The sequence below is a fragment of the Peromyscus maniculatus genome, chromosome 7 (genome assembly GCF_049852395.1).
Source record: "Peromyscus maniculatus bairdii isolate BWxNUB_F1_BW_parent chromosome 7, HU_Pman_BW_mat_3.1, whole genome shotgun sequence".
Classification (NCBI taxonomy): Eukaryota; Metazoa; Chordata; class Mammalia; order Rodentia; family Cricetidae; genus Peromyscus; species Peromyscus maniculatus.
The window spans coordinates 70,683,347-70,696,474 of NC_134858.1; the positions used below are offsets into that span (position 1 = coordinate 70,683,347).

General features: G+C 49.0%; 1 protein-coding gene across 1 annotated transcript in view; it reads left to right on the forward strand.

Annotated features, from left to right (window-relative positions):
- Positions 1-96: 96 nt before the first annotated feature.
- The window catches only part of Rab27a (RAB27A, member RAS oncogene family), a 52,275-nt gene continuing 39,243 nt past the window's right edge, over positions 97-13,128 (forward strand). Inside the window, exon 1 of the mRNA XM_006973763.4 lies at positions 97-371. The gene's annotated coding sequence lies outside the window, so the exon portion shown is untranslated. The remainder of the gene's footprint in view (positions 372-13,128) is intronic.

Sequence of the window (13,128 nt, forward strand, 5' to 3'; positions counted from 1 at the left end):
TTGGGTCTCAAAACGAAACCACTCCCCGTGGTTCCCTCACCTTCCTCAACACTGCCAGGAGACCGGTCGGGGCCAGGCGAGGCGAACGTAGTTTCTGTGGCTGGGGGCCTGCGGGCAGGTGACAGAAGGCGGAGGTGGAGGCCGCGCAGGGCCCGCCCCCGCTGCGCTCTCCTTCACGGGAAGTGATGTGGGGCCGGACGGAAAATACCGCCAAGCACCCAAAAAAGGCCAGTCACTTGGGGTCCCAAGCTGCGTTTGGAAGGGAGTGCCTAAGGGCTTGAGAACCGCGGGGACGCAGCATCTCGAGGAACTGCAGGGACGCAACCGCGCGGGGATAGCACGAGAGAGAGAGAGACGGAGCCCCAAACCGGGTGAGCGCACTGCGTCCTGGGCGGTGCAGGTTGCCGGCGCTCCAGCCGGCCCTGGGGCGACCAGGGGACAGCGGATTTTCAGACGGGATGATGGCCCCTGTTAAGTTCCAGGGGTTGGGGTCCAAGGTTACCCCAAGTGAAATCTAGGTGCCAGAGTCCTCACAAGGAGACGAGGAGAGTTAAGGTCTCCTCCACCCGCCTCTTCTTCCCTCGCTTGGGTTTTGACTTTGAAGTTTTTAGAGCCCCACTGCTTGTAAGCGAGAAAGGGTTCCTGTCATTCTAGAGCCCAGCCGGTCAGCCAGGTCTTCGAGTCACCCTAATGGAGGTAGAATTGGTGCGATGACACATTTTGGTCGCTCTGCCAAGGTCGGGTCTTCGGTCCAGTAGCTGGGTACCGGTTTGGAAAGCCTGGTCTGAAGTGTAGGAGACCAGCAGACCCCGCGCTTTGGCACCCTGCTGCTGTTCCCCGGAGTATTCTCCACGGGCTTCACCGGCTTCTTAGCCCAAGGGCTAACAGCTGTTCTGAGTTAGCGGTTCACCCCAGCTGGATGAGTGAGGCAGGAGGCATTCTTTAATCGTTTCTTCAAACCTTTCTGTTCAAGTGAAAACAGGATGGGAAAGTTAATTCCTGCATCTGGGAGGTGGACAAAGGATTCAGGGTTCGAGGTCAGCCTTTGCTACACAGTGAGCTTGAGGCCAGCCTGGGTTACATGAGACCTGCCTCAAAAAAATAAATAAATAAATAGGGTTACATGAGACCTGCCTCAAAAAAATAAATAATACCAGCAAAAAGAAAGGCAGAGAAGCCGGGCAGTGGTGGTGCACGCCTTTGATCCCAGCACTCGGGAGGCAGAGGCAGGCAGATCTGGCCAGCCTGGTCTAGAGAGTGAGATCCAGGACAGGCACCAAAGCTACACAGAGAAACCCTGTCTCGAAAAAAACCAGAGAGAGAGAGAGAGAGAGAGAGAGAGAGAGAGAGAGAGAGAGAGAGAGAGAGAGAGAGAGAGAGAGAGAGAGAAAAGGCATACAACGATGCTGAGCACACCTGAATGAGAATTGCTTTCTGTGTTTTCCCTTGGTCCTCCCTCCCTCCTCTCACCCCCACCCCATGCTTCCTTTCCATAACCTGGCATAATTTTTGCTTATTTATTTCTGACAAATTTGTGTGTGTGGATGAAGGCCCATACATGTGCATGTGGAGGACAGAGGTCCATGTTAAGTGTCTTCTTCACTAGCCACTAAACACACACACACACACACACACACACATGCGCGTGCACACACATAAAATAATTAAGTTTGCTTGCTGTTTTTGAGACAGGGGTCTCACTTTGTAGCTCTAGTTGGCCTGGAATTCACTATGTAGACCAAGCTGATCTTGAACTCACAGAGATCTGCCTGCGTCTGCCTCTCAAGTGCTGGGATTAAAGGCTTGGCCACCTGACTGTTGTTGAGACCAGTTTCTCACTGAACCTGGAGCTCCTTGTCTGGACTGGTTGGCCAGTAAGTCTCCGGATCCTCCTCTCCATCCTTAAGCATTAGGATCACATACCTGCACCTTCACACCCCAATGTGGGTTGGGGGACCCCAAGGCAGACCTTCCTGCTTGCACAGAGAGTACTTTGCCCGCTGAGCTATTCCCCAGCCATTGTTTTGGTTTTGATTTTATGAGACCAGGTCTCACTCTCATACCCAGGCTGGCCTCGAACTGGTGACAATCCCACTTCAGCTTGGGAAGTGCTGGGATTATAGCTGTGTGCCACCATGCCCAGCAAGTTGAGGTCTTGAAGATTTGTGCTTATGATTTTTTTGTTTGTTTTGTTTTGTAAACCCAGAATTCTTACAGTTTTGACTGCTCCATTTCATTCTTTGTTTTGTCTTTTTTTTTTTCCTTTTCTTTTTTTGTTTTTTTCGAGACAGGGTTTCTCTGTGTAGCTTTGTGCCATTTCTGGAACTCGCTCTGTAGACCAGGCTGGCCTCGAACTCACAGAGATCCACCTGCCTCTGCCTCCTGAGTGCTGGGATTAAAGGCACCCTCCCCCCACCCCCTGGGCTCATTCTTTGATTAATTTTAAGTTAATTTTGTGTGTGGTATTGGGTAGAAGGTCCAACTTTATCTCCTCAAATGTGAATATTCACTTTTCGTAGCATGTTTGTTGACAAGACTACTTTGACCCTCTGAATGATATTGGCACCTCTGTTGAAAACAAATATGAACGTGGAGTTTGTGTCTGGATTGGCAGTCTTCTTTATACCATACGCCCTTTGTCACGGTGGTGGCACCCTGTCTGGATTATTGAACCCACGGGGTTTTTGAAGTCAGGGCATGCCAGGTCTCCAGCTTTGCCCTTCTTTGTTACGGTTGCTCTTGGCTGTACAGAGCCCCTTGTGTCTCTGTGTGGAATTTAGGACCAGCTTCTCAGTTGCCTTGGCTTTAGAACAAATGCAGGCGTTTTGCAGTGGGCGGCAGTCTGTGGGAAGCAGACTTTTAACTTCCTTTCCTGATCCCCACCTTCCCTTTGCCTTCCCCACCTTAGTGAATAGGAACTTCACTCCTGTCGAAGCTCACACTGAACACCCTGGAATGGCCCTCAAGGCTGTCCTTCCTTTCCTGTCCTTTGCCCAGCCTGAGCAAATGTTGTTGAGTCTACCTTGAGTATGGCTAAATTTTTTTTGGTTTACAAACTTTTAAAGTGGATAGAGAAATGGTTCAGCAGTTTAGAGCACATACTGCTCTTCCTGAGGACCCAAATTTGAGTCCCAACACCCATACCAGGCAACTCACAGCTGCTTCTAACTCCAGCTTCAGAGAACCCAATGCCCTCTTCTGGCCTCTGCCAGTATTGCACTCATGTGCACAAAACCAAACACACACACACACACACACACACACACACACACACACACACACACACGTAATTAAAAATAAATAAATAAGCTTTGTAATAGTTACATTTACTGATCAGGTGGTTTAGTGGTTAAGAGCACTTGCTGCTTTTGCAGAGGACCTGGGTTTGGTTCCCAGCACCCACATGGCAGCTCATTAACTGTCAATAATTCCAGTTCCAGGGGACCTGATGCCCTCCTCTGGCCTCTGCAAGCACTGCACTCATGTGCTGCATGTACATACATGCAGGCAAAACACATACACATGAAATAAAAATAAATCTTTTAAAAATACTATTTTTTTTTTTTTTTTGGCTTTTCGAGACGGTGTTTCTCTGTGTAGTTTTGGTGCCTGTCCTGGATCTCGCTGTGTAGCCCAGGCTGGCCTAAAACTCACAGAGATCTGCCTGGCTCTGCCTCCCGAGTGCTGGGATTAAAGGTGTACGCCACCACCACCTGGCCTGAGTCTTATTTTGTACGGAGTTGGAAGCAAAACCAGGTGGAAGACTGGCTGAAAGTGCACTTGAGTTACTGGATAAAACTCAGGATCCTCTGTAACCAGTGTTTCTCAACCTCTGTGATGCTGCGGCCCGTTGATACAGTTCCTCACAGTGTGCTGACCCCCAACCATAAAATGATCTTCATTGCTACTTCATAACTGTAATTTTGCTACTGTTAGGCATCCTAATGTAAACATCTGTGTTTTCTGCTGGTCTTAGGCAATCCCTGCGAAAGGGTTATTTGACCCCCCAAGGGGTCCCACCCTATAGGTTGAGAATTGCTGGTCTAGTTCATACTTTCCTTAGTAAGCATCTTGTTATAGACCACCATAGTCTACTGCCACCCACTGCCTCCCACTGAATGGGGAATTGTGAGACTTCCCAGTGAGAAGTGAATTAATTCGGCCTAAAAAGTATGATAACTAATTTTACATGTTAGGGATTATTTTAACATAGTATAGGGTAATTATACACATATATAATGCCTTTCCCAAATAAAATTTAGTAGATTTGGAAGACAGAACAGGACTTGCAGGTGAAAGCCTGAGCCCCTGAGAGGAAAGCCCGCTTGCCCTTGTTAAAAGTATGATCTGCTCTTGAGGAAGTGGCTCTTCTCTTCATGAGCATTCACTCTCTGTGCCTTCTGAGATTTGCTGGGACTACGTTTGTCCCTCTGCCTGGTGATCAGGAAATTTGAGTTGATGATCCTCCCTGTAAACTGATTACCCCGAGAGCAGACCCTGGAAGCCAAGATAAAAGCTTTCAGTGAACACGATGTCCTGGGATGAGCATCTAGCTTGCTAGGGCTTTCCAGAGTGGGGCTCAGGGGCATGCCCATCATTTCTCTTGTGTGATTGGGGCCCAATAATACATTGTATTCATTGTCCATTAAAACTGAGTGTCTGAAGCTGGGCGGTGGTGGCTCACACCTTTAATCCCAGCACTTGGGAGGCAGAGGCAGGTGGATCTTTGTGAGTTCGAGGCCAGCGTGGTCTACAGAGCAAGATCCAGGAAAGGCGCAAAGCTACACAGAGAAACCCTGTCTCGGAAAAAAAAAATTGTTTAAAAATTGAGTGTCTGGCCTAAAAGGGATGGGAATTCCGTTCCTTCCTCTTCCCTCCCTCCCTTTCCTTACTCTCTTCCTCCTCCTCCCACTTCCCTACTCTTCTCTCTTTCTAATTGACTCTTGTATGCCAGGCTAGCCTGGAACTCACAATGTCGCTGAGGATGCCCATGAACTCCTGATTGTCTGCCTTCTGTTAGGATCCTGGGTGTGTGTTACCATACCTGTATGAAAGTCTAATTTGAGGATGGGGTTTCAGATTTACCAAATAAAAACAACTGAATTTTTCTTTCTTATTTTACAAGTCAGGATCTTGCAATGTAACAAGCCAGCTCTTGGTCCCCCCCCCCCCACTCTGCCTCTTTTTTTTTTTTTTTTTTTTTTTCTGGTTTTTCAAGACAGGGTTTCTCTGTGTAGCTTTGCACCTTTCCTGGAACTCGCTTCAGAGACCAGGCTGGCCTCGAACTCACAGATATCCTCCTGCCTCTGCCTCCCGAGTGCTGGGATCAAAGGCGTGCGCCACCACTGCCCGGCCCGACTCTACCTCTTAATTGCAGTGTGCACCATCATACCTCATTCCAAAATACAGATGTAACCAGTTCTAGTCCCAGGTCCTGTTTACACACAGGAAATGCGTATTAAAGTCCCCAGAATGGTGGCGCTGTGGCTTGGTAGCTGTCTTTCTCCACAAAGAGTTTGTTAGTGGCACCAGAGCTAGAAGCAACTGGGAGGACCACAGCTTTTACCCGGAGAGGCTAAGTCTGCCCCAGTTATACAGACTCCGGGCTGAGTCCAGAGCTAGAGCCACAGGACACGTGGCACAGCACCTCTCTCAGGACGCTGTGTCTAGGGTGGGGTGTGGTAGTACTTACCGCTCTTCCAGAGGACCTGGGTTTGGTTCCCACCACCCACACTGTGGCTCACAACCACCCATAATTCCCGCCACAGTGCCCTCTTTTGATCTCCTCAGGTACAAGGTGTGCCTGTGGTGCACATCCATCCATACAGACGAAACACCCCGACAGGAAATTTTAAACAGTTGAAAGAAAATCTGTAACTCCAGTCCCAGGGGATCCAGTACCACCTCCTCTCTTCCGCGGGCATGAATGTGGCACACAGACACACACACAAGCAGAGCACCCGTACACATGAAGAAAAAAAAAAACTAAAATTTTTTATAGAAAGAAAGGCAATCCTGGAAATGAACATGTTTTTGTCTGCTACTAGGAAAACCGTATTTCAGAGCCCCTGACCTTTTTTCATAACCTGGATGGTTAATTCATATTAAGCCCTACCAGCTGCCAGGTCAAAGCATAATAAAATCGGTTGCCAGGAGACAGAAAAGTCTGTTCCACGTTGTTTGCTGCCGATCGTCCCACCGCACGGGTGGATGGGAGATCTTCTGGGTGTTGCCATGCGCTAATCTACGATGTGTTTCCATCACTCGGGGCAAAGACAAGGCATCGATCGCCTGCTTAAACGTAATAGAGCACTTTAATTTTAATAGCCTCGCCTGGGGAGGAGAGATGTACAGCTCTAGTCTGTGCAGATGCATAGATAGAAATCTCTTCCTTGTGGCTGGGGATGACGCTCGCTCAGCACGGGCCTGCCTGGTATACAGAGCCTCTTCCTGCTCCTCTGGGTTACCTAAGAATTGTGTGTTCGTTTGAGACAGTCTCCTGTAGCTCAGGATGGCATGAACTTACTGTGTAGCTGAGGATGACTTTTGACTTGGGATCCAGTGCCTCCCACTCCCAAGTGCTGTGGTTACAGGCCTGAAACCCTATTCTTGGTTTTTATGTGGTACTGGGGATGGAACCCAGGGTTTCATGTGTACCAGACAAGCACTTTACCAACTGAACTACCTCCTGTGTCCTATGTAAAAAATTAAAAATACCACAATAGAAGAAATAGGGGGAAATAATCTAAAAATGTTAACCCATAGTTGTGGGCGGGGTTTCTTTATTTCTAGCTGCTTGTGTTAATTTTCACTCCATATCTTGTTTTATTTGTTTGTTTGTTTTCTAGACAAGGTTTGTCTGTGTAGCCCTGGCTGCCTGGAACTCACTGTGTAGACCAGGCTGGCCTCGAACTCAGAGATCTGCCTGCCTCTCTGCCTTCTGAGTGCTGGGATCAAAGGCACACACACCGCTGCCTGGCTTCCTTCTATATCTTGCTTATACAGTGGTGATGGCCAGAAAGAGCAAGCACAGCTGTTTGGCAGCCCCTGGAAAGAGCCTGAGAGGAGGCAGGCTGGCCAATCAGTCTACTGGTTGTCCTGAGTTTAGCTTATCTTAGTAGAGACCAGGTTAACCCTTCACTAACCCTCTTTACTCTGTGTGAGAACATAAAGTAGATCTTTTGGTGAGCTGACTCATCTCTGTGTCCCGGGGCACATGCTTGGGAGTGAAAGGCCCAGCCCTGCCAGGAATCACTGGGATGCTTTTAGTCTCCATGTTGCTGGTAATCAGTTATTGGACACCATACTAGCAGCTTTCAACAGGGGTCATCACCCCCATGCCTGCCAGGGGATTTTAGCAACTCTGTCTGTCTGTCTGAGGCAGGGTCTTTTATAGTCCCAGGCTGGTCTCACGCTCCCTCTGTAGCCCAGGCTGGCCTTGAACTTGCATTCCTCTTGGGTCTGCCTCCGAAGTGTTAGGATTATAGAGACATTTTTGGGTGCCACAGAAATGGACAGCTACTACTGGTGTTCCATGGGTACTGGCCAGAGATGCTGCTAAACAACCACTGTACAGGGAAACTGGATTAGCTTGGCCAAAATGTAGACAGTGGTGAGGCTGAGAAACCCTGCCTCAAAAATCACTGAGCCTCTGTGGGTTGCAGTTTCCTGAGTGAGACATCTCCTCCATTGTGCAAAGTTAACTGTATCTAATTTTGCCAACCTTTCCTTTACCTCAAGTCTCATGTTAAGTATCGGGTAAAGGTTCACATCTCTTCGTGTGGTGGTTTGAAAAAGAATGGCTCCATAGGCTCACATGTTTGAATCTTTAGTCATCAGGGAGTGGCACTGTTTGAGAAGGATTAGGGCTAGGATTAGGGGTGTGGCCTTGCTGGAGTAGGTGTGGCCTTGTTGGAGCAAGTGTGTCACTGGAGGTGGACTTTGAGGTTTCAAAAACCCATGCCAGCCCAGGCTCTTTTGTCTGTCTGTCTGTCTGTCCCTGTCTCTCTGGATCAATATGTAACCGTCGGCTACTGCTCCAGTACCATGTGTGCTGCCATGCTCCCCACCGTGATGATAATGGACTGAACCTCTGAGATTGTGAGCCAGCCCCTAGTTAAATGCTTTCCTTTATAAGAGTTGTCATGGTGACAGTGTCTCTTCACAGCCATGTAACAATGACTAAGACAATGCATATACGGTTGGTTGCTCCTGAGTGGTGGGGTCTGAGAACCCTGCCCTCAGGGACTAAGGACGTCCATCCTTATTGAGAACCGGGTTGACTTCATGAGAAGGGTAGACCTCTGGTTGAGCTACAGGCTAGACGGAAATGCTGATTTATGTAACCCCAAATGGCGAATAATCCAATGGTGACAAGGACCTGTGCATAGAAGGCCCGCAGGCCTCTCAAGCCTTCACCAGGAGTCCGGGCTTCCTGAATTCCCAACAGACCCCTGTAGTTTTGTGCCACAAGTGCCAAGGAAATAGTGAGACTGGGCAGTGTCTTCACTGACGGCCTCCTGAGAGTCAGGGATGGAGCCCATCTACCTCTGCCGCTCATTGTCCGCCCATAGGGAAACCTCACTGGTTACACTGACAGGCTTGTGTAACTTTAGATCTGGTGGGAGGGGGCCTTGGAAATCATGCGGTTTCCCCTCAGTCTCTTAGGCTGATATTTCTTCATTGTAACCAGCAGTGAAGGAGGCAGTCCAGAACTATGCTGTTTGAGTGCTCAGAGGAAGTGGGGTGTATTTATTTACTTAGAGACGGACTATCCCGTGCCCCTGACTATCCTTGAAATCTCTATATTACTAAGGATGACCTTGAACTTTCGGTTCTCCTGCCTTTATTCCTGGGCTTGCTGGAGACTGAACTCAGGGCTCCATGCAAGCTAGGCAGGTACTTTGCCAACAGGGCTGCCTGGCCAAGCCTGAGAGTGACCTTCAGATGGAATTTTACTAACCACTAAGGCATCTTCCTTGAAGCTGTCTGAAATGACATTATGGTCTTCATTTACATTAAAGCTGCCCAGGAGACTTCCAGTGTCTGTCATGATGGTTCCATTGGTCCCTCATGGTGAATTTTCTGCCAGCCCACAGAGGCCTTCTGTTAAGAGTTGTCTCTGCCGACTTCATGCTAGCCATGTGTGTCTGTCTCCATAACATTTATTGCTATTTGAGATCATTTTATCTTTGTTTATCTTGTGTTGGCCCCGTGCCTTCTCACGAACGAGTGCTCTCTGTGAGCACAGCTCTCTCTCTCCGAGCGGCTGGGGCTACCTAGAAAATACTACTTAGAAGATGGTGAGTGCTAAGTTAAAATGAACAGGTGACTAAGTGAACAGGTAGCTAGAGAAGCCCGCATCCTTTTTCCTCGACTACCTCTGATTTGATTTGAGGCTTATGTGTGAGTGCCTGCGTGGAAGTCTGTGCATGACTTGTGTGCCTGGTGCCCTCAGAGGCTGGAAGAAGGTGTCAGATTGGGATCTGGTGTTAAAGGTGGCTGTCAGCCCACATGTGGGTACTGAGACTCAAACCTAAGACCTCTGCAAGAGCAGCACGTGCTCTTGGCCACTGAGACATCTCTGTAGTGCCTGAATTTTATTTTAAAAACTAAATCCAGAATACCAGTTTATTAGGACGTAGAAAGTGGAACTGTTTTATGGTTTTTGTTTTTGTTTGTTTGTTTTTTTCTGTGTGTGTTTTTCAAGACAGAGTTTCACGTGTAGCCCTGGCTGTCCTGGAACTCACAGAGATCCACCTGCCTCTGCCTCCCAAGTGCTGGGATTAAAGGCGTGCGCCACCACTGCCTTGCACAACATGGAAAACAGGATGTTTTTGCCGGGTGGCGGTGGTGCACGCCCTTAATCCCAGCACTCAGGAGGCAGAAGCAGGCAGATCTCTGTGAGTTCAAGGCCAACCTGGTCTACAGAGCGAGATCCAAGACAGGCACCAAAACTACACAGAGAAACCCTGTCTTGAAAAACAAAACAAAACAAAAAACCAAACCAAACCAACCAAACAACCAACCAACCAAACAAACAAACAAACAAAAAACCCCAGCAAATGTTCTTAATCACTGAACTGTCTCTCCACCCCAAGGGCATCAGGTTTTCTTTAAAATACTGCCCAGCCAGGTCTGAGACCCTGTGATGTGCTCCTCTATGCTGAGGTACTAAACTAAGGCTCAGAGAATGCGAGCCAGGGACCTGGAGCCCCGACTCTGCATCATTCAGAAAGCAGTAACTAGGAAGGTTTTCAGGGCAGAGGCAGCACACACAGCCTCAAAAGGTGTTGGCTCACTACACACTGCTCTGTTTACTTGTAACTAACCAAGCTGGCGTCAAACAGGAAGCCCACAGGCACAGCTTTCCTTTCTGGTCCACAGTGTCCTGTGAATTACGTGTTAGACGCGGGGCTGTAGAGTCAATCCCTCCACGACAGTGAAACCCCAACTGTTCGGTCTGACCCCAGCAATGTGAACAGCACCTGAGGATGTGCTAGAGAGGCAAATTCACAGCCCTACCCCAGACCCACTGGATCTGCAGCTGGTGAGCCCACAGCCTGTGTTTTAGAATCACCCTGGCTGGTAATCCCGGTGCCCACAACGCTGAAGAAGCGCTGTCTGTGGTTCATAGCCCACCCTTCCTTAACACTGCCGACCTTGGCTTTTGCAGTTGGTGACTCAGGAGCATGGAGGGCCCAGCTTATTAAGTAAGCCATCTGGTTTGCTTAGGAACGCGTATTCAAAACCTGAGGTGTCGTTAGGACCTTTCCTTGGAATACTACACAGGGTGGAGAATGGACCAATCCTGCCCAGCCCCTGCTCTGGGCAGGGCACTGGACTCGGAGTGCTTATTCACTATTTTGTTCTCAAAGCCATCCTGCCAGGTCCATGCTCTGATCTGTTTCACAGACTCGGGACCTGGGGATGGTGGAGGTTGGACATGGCCTTCACCTACAGACTTCTCACCTAGTCACGGCTCTGCATTTGGCTCTCCGTTGTTTCCTTAGTTCAGTGGCTTCTCCCACCGTATGCGGCACCAGGGAGCGGTGCAAGCCGGGAACAGATGCAGGTTCTCTGGGTCTCCCTGGAAGGGATGCTAATTCAGAAGCCCAGGTGGGGCTCAGAGCGTGGGGTTTTCATCAAAGCCCCAGAAGAGTCTGCCGGTGGACACCAGACCATCCTTGGGAAAATCCTGACTGGAGCTACCTCCTGCTGGTTGGAACAGACCATCCTCAAGGCCTCTTGAGGTTTGGTGGTTTCTGCTTTGTGCTCACAGGTCTTGGGGGCTGACTGGAAGAAATATGAGAACAAATAAAAGACGGTTTTTGTGGTGAATCGAAGTCTCAGCTGCCTGGATGCCTCTGCGGCTCGGCTGCCTCTTCAGGGCTGCCAGGCCTTGTGTATGGTTTTGAGTAACTTGTGATCTTTTCTGTTACTTCCCTCACCCTGCCCCACCCACCGAGTTGTGTAACTTGTCCTCTGGCAACCTGGTCCTTGTGTTTGTGGGGAGTTCAGATGTGAGCAACTTCCTCCGAGCTGCAGTTAACATCTATGGAATGGTGGGTGAATTGTTTCAGCTTTGAGGTCAGAAATGGGTCTCCTGCGCTCCGTGATAAGAGCCCTTATTTTTCAGATGGGATTGACAGAGCGAGTCATTTGGCAGCCCAGGGGGACACTAAACGACTTGGCACCGCTATGAAGGAGGAAAGTAAGACACAAATGGAAAACAGACTTCCTTCAGGTGTGGTGCCTGGCGTCCTTTGTGGGTTCATCTGAAAGTCTAGAAACTGTTACTACAATAAATACCCCCAAGGCAGTGCTGGGGACATGCCCAATCCATAAAGTGCTTACTTCACAGGCATAAGGACCCGAGTTCAATCCCCGGAACCACATTAAAAGCCAGGTGTGTGGTGGCGCGCGCCTTTAATCCCAGCACTCGGGAGGCAGAGGCAGGTGGGTCTCTGTGGGTTTGAGGCCAGCCTGGTTTATAGCGTGAGTTCCGAGACGGCCGGGGCTGTTACACAGAGAAACTCTGTCTCAACAAACAAAGCCAGGGGTGGTGGTGTGCATAATAACCCCAGCACCGAGGAAACACAGACAGGTTTGCTGGCCGCCCTACCCTTGAGTCAAACCTCCAAGCGGCAAGTCAGTGAGAGTGTCTCACCTGAAAACAAGGGGCTGGGAGATGGTTCAGTGGGTAAAGGTGTCTGCTGCCAAGCCTGGCCACCTGAGCTTGGTCCCTGAGTCCTATATGGTAGAAGAGGAGAGCCAATCTAAAGCTGTCCTCTTCCTCCACCTGGAGGCCTCCGTGTGGGCAACCACAGACACCTGCATACAAAAGAGATCAATGAGAATGTAGTAAGCTGAAAATAAAACCCAGGGGGACCACTCTTGAAAAACAGTGCATGCACACGCCTGCGCACGCACACACGAGACCTCGAAGCTCTCACAGTGGGAAAAGGGAAACTCGTATGAAAACAGAGTAGTCACTAGCCTTTGTGGAGGATGGTGGTTAATGACGTTGAACTATTACAAATTTTAAAAAGTTGTATTTATTTTTAATGAGCGTGTACCTGCATGTATGTCCATGTACCGTGTGTGCCTTTGGAGGCCAGAAAAGGGTGTTGGATCCCCTGGAATGGGAGTTACAGATGGTTGTAAGTCACCATGTGAGTGCTGGGAACTTAACCCAGGTCCTCTGCAAGGCCAGCCAGTGCTTTTAATCACTGAGCCATCTCTCCAGGCCCCAACAATTACATTTTTAAGTATGTCTTTTTTTTTTTTTTTTTTAAGATTTATTTATTTATTTATTATGTATACAGCATGTATGACTGAAGGCCAGAAGAGGGCACCAGATCTCATTACAGATAGTTGTGAGCCATCATGTGGTTGCTGGGAATTGAACTCAGGACCTCTGGAAGAGCAGTCAGTTCTCTTAACCTCTGAGCCATCTCTCCAGCCCTTTAAGTATGTCTTAATCCTGACACAAATTGTGCAGGACAGAGATGGAGAAAATTTCTTAAGAAACCAGCATTGGCAGGTGTGATGATGCACGCCTTTAATTGCAGTACTTGGGAGGCAGAGGCAGGCAGACCTCTATGAATTTGAGGCCAGCCTGGGCTG